Genomic DNA, 6,000 nt, shown 5'->3' with positions numbered 1-6,000 from the left:
CATAAATCATAATTGAATTAGGTAAGGTCAAGGTGTTTTGCATACCATTTGAAAATAAAAAAAAATAAAATCAGAAATGTCTCATGGTGGTTTTTTTTCCTTAGTTCTCCTTTCTAAAATGTCTTGTCTAGTAAATGCCCCTTGAACTGTACATTTGGCTTTAATAAAAGTAGATTCTACCATACAACTGAGTATTCACTGACTGATGCTTTATGCTTTTGCAGGTGCACTGAAGAAGAGAAACCTTGGCCCAACAATCATTACGTTCTAAAAGGATTCTAGGACTGATTTCTCAGATCAGGCAATAGAAGTTTAAAATCTGTTTTTTAATGAAGACCTGGGTTTTGGCATTAGTGCTGAAAGACAAACTTTTATGTCTTGCACTTATGGCATTCTTATCATTAGCTTTATCTTTATAACCTACCTCTTAAAGAACTGTGTAATTTAAGTTGATAGGGGTATCTGAAAGCTCTCTTTATTGCCTGTAGTTCTTTCTGTAGTTTCAGTTTCATGGCTACAAAGAATATGATCTCTAACTACACTTCTGTTTTTACTGCCCTGTTTTATCAGACAAACTGCAATTTTACACCTTGTTAAGGAAGCAAGGTGAGAAGAAAACCACATTATATTGTTGACAAGGAAGATAAGACTATTATTTACCTTGACATTTCTGAGCAGTAATATTCTTCATGTAACAGGATAAGAGATAAAGCATATCCTGCAGTGATAATGCACAAACTGAAAGGAACTGGCTTCCACATGCTATCAACACCAGTAATGAAACCGAGCCCTAGTGCAATAATCCTATATTTGAGCCGGTTCAGAATGGACTATTTGAGAAGAAAGCAAGCCTTTAATTCGGTCAACTAAAGTAAACACATTTTATCTGTGCACTGCAGTGAATCATAGCCAATTTATTTAAGTGGCTGAAGGAAACAGGGTTTGTTTTTCTGCATTTTGTTTGTTTCATTTCCCTTGCTCTGACCTGCAGCTAAAGGCCCTCTGAACGGGGAACAGTACAATGCACACTAATGGTGGCTGATCCATGAAACTGTGTATCTGCAGATACTGCAAGATTCCTTAGAAGTTTAACCTACTGCAAAATACTCTTTCACATGAGGGTGTTCAATGAAGAACAACAGAGACAAGGAGGAATTAGCCACCATCACTTCTTCTTTGGGGCAAAACGGCACAAAGCTGGAAATTAAATATTAGCCCATGTGAGGAAGTTGAATATACCTTTAATAGACTGAGATGTTCAGATTCTGTGATGATGACTTAAGATAAATGCCGGTTTGAAATATACAACAAAATGCATAAAAATATCACAAATTAAACTAAACATCTCCCAAAAAAAGTAATTACATTCAAGCTTATATTAATAATTAAATTTAATTTTATAATAGTTTGTATTATGTGGTCATTCACCTTATCAGAATATTCTTTAAATTTTGTCCAAAAAAATTAAAAAATATTTAGTCAGTGAGGCTCCTATAAATTCTCTGGGAGATTATTCCCTGTTTGCCAGGCTGCTTTCCTCCTCTTCCCCTTCTCCCCATCTCAAATTCACAATAGAATGTTCTTTTTTTTTTTTTTTTTTTTTAAGCAGCTTTTAACTGAAAATTCCTCATAGTTCTTCCTCCAACCTCTCTTTATCAGACAGCCTGAGGGCGAGGTGTATTAATAGCAGCTGCATGACTCAGAGTTGGTAGCTCGAGTGGATCCCTTTGCACTGAGCTTTGCTGTTTGGCCTCCCTGCTTGGGCTGCCACTGAGCTCAGGGAGCACCTTCACTTCCTTGCAAACAAAAATAAACTGAGAAAGCATAGTGGGGGCTGGGATTGCCTCAAAATCTCTGTCCTTCAGAAGGATTCTCCTCACTGCTATTTTATTCTACATTTCCATTGCGACTTTATTAAAAAAAAAAACAAAACAAAAAACACTCACAACAACAAAACACCATGATCCCATCCACCAGCGTGACTGTTTCACACGACTGAGTGATGAAAAAAGAGAGAACGCCCATCACTGCGATGATAAGGAGGAGAGGAAGAAGGCCAGTGTTCTCCACTCAAACTGCATTCCATGCTCTTTTCCTGAAGGCATCGCTGTTCTCATGAGCCATCACAGCTCGACCCTTCCCAGCCCTGGCTCACCACTCACCCCGCTCCTGCTCGCCGCACCCCGGGGCTGGCGGCATCGCCGGCTCCAAGCCACCCTATCTGGCGAGACACCCGGCCTCCCACCGCGCCCCGGAGCACACGCCTGCCAAAAAGGCGGCAGTATGCTTGGCGGGGCTTTGGACGGGAAAAAAAAAACAAACCACGCCGCCAACTCCCCCTCCCCGGCTCAAGCCTTTTTTGGGGTCTTCCTTTCCCGCCCGGCGCGCTAACGGGAGAGCTGCTTCTCCTCCTCTCCTCCTCACTCAAGCGAGCAGGGGGTTCCTGGAGGGCAGCTCTGCCGCTGGAGCAGCTGCCACAGGCTCACATGACACAGGCAGGGCTGCGCTCGGGTGGGCTGCGCGGGTTCCCCGAGCACCGGCTCCGCGCCGGAACGCGCGGAGGGCCGCGGAACTCCATACGGAGGGCCGGCCGTCTCAGAAGGCGAGAGCTCGCCGCCGTCCCCTCACGGCAGCTCCGTCCCCCTCCGCGCCAGGAGCCGTGCTCCAGGAGCCGCGCTCCCCGAGCCGTCCCCGTCCCTCACGGGAGCCCCTCGCGCCCGCCGCCTTCGCCCCCGCGCCCCTCCGGGCAGCGGCTTCGCGCCGCGCGCTGCGCATGCCTGCCCGCCCGCCCGGCCCGCGCGCGCGCAGTGCGTGCGCAGGAGCCACATCTGATAGGGGGGAAAATCCGAACGGCGGCGGCGGCCGCCATATTGCGGAGCTGTCACAGCGCCCGCCGCGCTCCGCGCCGCATCCCCGGCGAGCAGCGCGGGGCGGCCCCGCAGCGCCTCCTGCCCCGCTGCGAGGGGGCGGCGGGGGGGGGAGGAGACACACCGCCCCGCCAGGAGCAGAGAGCGCCGCGCCCCGAGCACCCTGCCCCGGGGGCTCGTCGCCCCCCCTCCGCTCGGCGCCGCGGAGGGAGCGGAGTCCCAGGTGAGGCGGGGGCGCTGAGGCGAGGGGTGCGCGGGCGGCTGCCGGCGGGGCCGCGGGGGGGGCAGCGCGGGGGCAGCAACCCGAGGCGTGAGCCCGCCCGCAGCCCTTGGTGGGCGGGGGGCAGCAGGCGACTTGTTGCGGCGGCGGGTGCGCGGCACCGCGCCGCTCGTGTGCGGGACACCACCTCCGCCCGGGACCGGGACCCGGCTCGCCCCGCTCTGTCGGGGCTCCCCGGGAGCTCGCCCCCGGCGTGCCCGCTCAGCCTCCGCTGCATTATTCATGTCCCCGAGCGGCGCGGCTCGGGAGGTTACGCCGTAGTAGACATGTGGCAGTCGGGTCGGGCCAGCTGAGTGCGGCGGTGTGGGAGAATAATAAGGAATTACTTCATAAACAAGTGCTGTGGAGCATCTGTTGCTGTTTATTGTTTTCGACAAATGCGCGTTTTTAAGAGTCCTTAAGTACTGACCGACGTAATGGGCGCAGCGGCCCTGAATGAGCCTTTGTGCATTGTTTTTTTTTTGAATGGATTAATGTTTTGTACAAGTCGTGGGCATTTGTAATTAACCTTGTCGCTTAAAGTTTAGCGCAGATAAGAGGTTTTAGTTTCAACTTTGTGGAATTCACTTGTCTTTTGTCAGTTTCTTAATCTGAACGCGAAAAAAAAAACAAACCTCTTTGGACTCCATGCCAACACAACTAATCACTTTGGTTGTAAGGTGCTGTTAAGCTGTCTTTTCCAGTCTGTGTAACACCCAAGACAAGTATTTCGTGTTCCTCTTTCTAGTAGAGGCTTTTAAAAAGATTCCATTTTTCAAACTGAGTTCTGAGTTACGGGAGTGGCATTTTCTGAGTTTTAAGTAGTTCTGTCTCTGTGGCTGGTTCATGTCAGCCTTCAGATGTATCGCCGTATGTCGCTCTGGTTTGTTTCCATCGGAGATGCCTGTCGCCGTGTCTGCTCCACGGGAGCGTTTTTGGGGATGCATGTGCCTGCGCAGCACCTCGCACATGGAGAAGACTGTGGAGATGCGGCTGTTGCTGTCAGCTCTCGGTGCGTTGGCACAGCGCTGCTGGGCAACGTGTGCTCCCAGGGAAGATGTGGAGTTGCACAGTAACATTATGGCTACTGCGATGAAGTTGCTTTTTAATCGTTAAAAATGGGACAAGTAGTAACTGTTTGTTGGATTATAAGACTTACCTCTATTGATCTATTGATTTAGCATAAGAGGGACTGTGAGAAAAATAAACTGCGAGTCAGTGCAATGTTCCCAGATAAGCAGCCTCCCAGCAAATGGCAATTGCAAGGCAGTGGCGCATTTCCAAGCTTTGTACTGAAGTGACACAGTTGTTCTAGTAGGTTGGAGAGCAAAAGCGAAACATCTTTAGAAAATGCATGAAAAAATGACATAGTGTGACATGTCTGGAGCTGTCCAGAGAGTTTTTGTTGAGTGCTGACTCAGCGAAAAGGGGTGAAAGTGTGTGTAGAGATGACAAAAAAGTTCTGTTCTGACTGTTTCTGCCATTGCAGGGCTATGAAAAAGGTTGATTCACAGAATCAACCAGAAAAAGATTGTTTCACAGAAAATTGGGTAAAGCCATAAAGAAAGCAAAGATTTAGATCCACCTACAAGCTGCAAAACCAGGAGGGTAAGACGTGTAGATGTTATGATGTGTGAAGGCAGTTCCTGGCAGAGTTCCTTTAGCCTTTGCCAGGATAGGTGAACGGCCTTTCTTCTTCAGCAGCCTTGCTCTGCTTTTTGAGAAGGGCAGCCTCTGTTGCCGGAGGTGAAGAGGAAAGTTGTTGTAGGCACTACGTCTTTCTGTTGGATGTGTTAAATACATCAAAGCCATCCTATTGCTTTATATTGCATTAGAAGTCTCTGGGAGTAGAGGAAAGGGAGGATTTTCAAGTTTGTAAATGTAAACAAAGATTTATACAAATTTCTGGAGAAAGAACTGATTGTGGAAAGATACTGATCCATTAAAGCAGCACCCACTGTATCCTGCATGCTCAGCAAGTTTATTCCAGAGCTGAAGGAGCCTAGGTAAACTCTTTCCTTTCAATACTGAATAACTGTATTTGTTGGCTAACTGTACCAATAGGCTAATACTTAGCTGTACTTTGGATATAAAAACTGGGTTTTTCTGCTTTAGATATTTATTAATCACTCTCTGAAGTGAAACCTTCAAGTCATGTAGTACAAAGAAAAAGAAATATGACATTGGCCCAAAAAGGCAGTTAATCTTTACACTAGAACATTGCAGTTTAAGAACTCTAGCTAGTTTATATGAAGAATGATGAGTGGCCAATTCATAGGTTTCCTTTATTTTATGGAGCTAGTTGTAAGAGACTTAGTAGCATCATTCAGAAAATATAATACTTGACTTTGACATGAGATATACCCAAAATTCTGGGCACATGTCCTATTTCTTTGCTAATTATATGTTTAGAGAGAGGATTATTGCACTAGGAAGCAACCGTACTTCTATCAGTTTATATTAATGATTTCCATTTTTGATGGTGCATCCAGTGTGCATGGTAAAATTGGCCATTCTATAATTGTAGGACTCTTCAGAATCTTTGAATTATTTCCCATAGTGGATTTAGGGGTACTTGAAGTTAAGGTTACTAAACAATAAATATTAAGTGTATGTAAATCATGGAGCACGTCTAAAACATACCAGTTTATTAACTGGGAACACTGCAAGTAGTGCACAAAATAATTCTTTGACTGGTATGAAGTTGCTTTTAATTGAATGCTGTGTTGGCAACTGCCAGGTTTTCATTTTATTTCTGAAGTTTGCAGGAAGTCTAGTTTAGAAGAAATACTTAACTCTTCAAAATGTATTTTCCTATAGATATGTTCAATACATAAGTTGTACTAGTTCTATTGCAGTTATTTTTCAGACATA

General features: G+C 46.5%; 1 protein-coding gene across 4 annotated transcripts in view; it reads left to right on the top strand.

Moving 5' to 3' along the window:
- Positions 1-2,876: 2,876 nt before the first annotated feature.
- RDX (radixin) overlaps positions 2,877-6,000 on the top strand; it is a 45,717-nt gene continuing 42,593 nt past the window's right edge. For 3 of the 4 annotated variants that reach the window (XM_053933991.1, XM_053933998.1, XM_053933988.1), the window contains exon 1: positions 2,877-3,090. The gene's annotated coding sequence lies outside the window, so the exon portion shown is untranslated. The remainder of the gene's footprint in view (positions 3,091-6,000) is intronic. The other variant, XM_053934005.1, reaches the window with a different exon arrangement.

Source organism: Vidua chalybeata, chromosome 2 (assembly GCF_026979565.1).
Source record: "Vidua chalybeata isolate OUT-0048 chromosome 2, bVidCha1 merged haplotype, whole genome shotgun sequence".
In the NCBI taxonomy this organism is placed as follows: domain Eukaryota; kingdom Metazoa; phylum Chordata; class Aves; order Passeriformes; family Viduidae; genus Vidua; species Vidua chalybeata.
The sequence above is the reverse complement of the archived record's forward strand: the minus strand, read 5'-3'. Positions and strand labels throughout refer to the sequence as shown.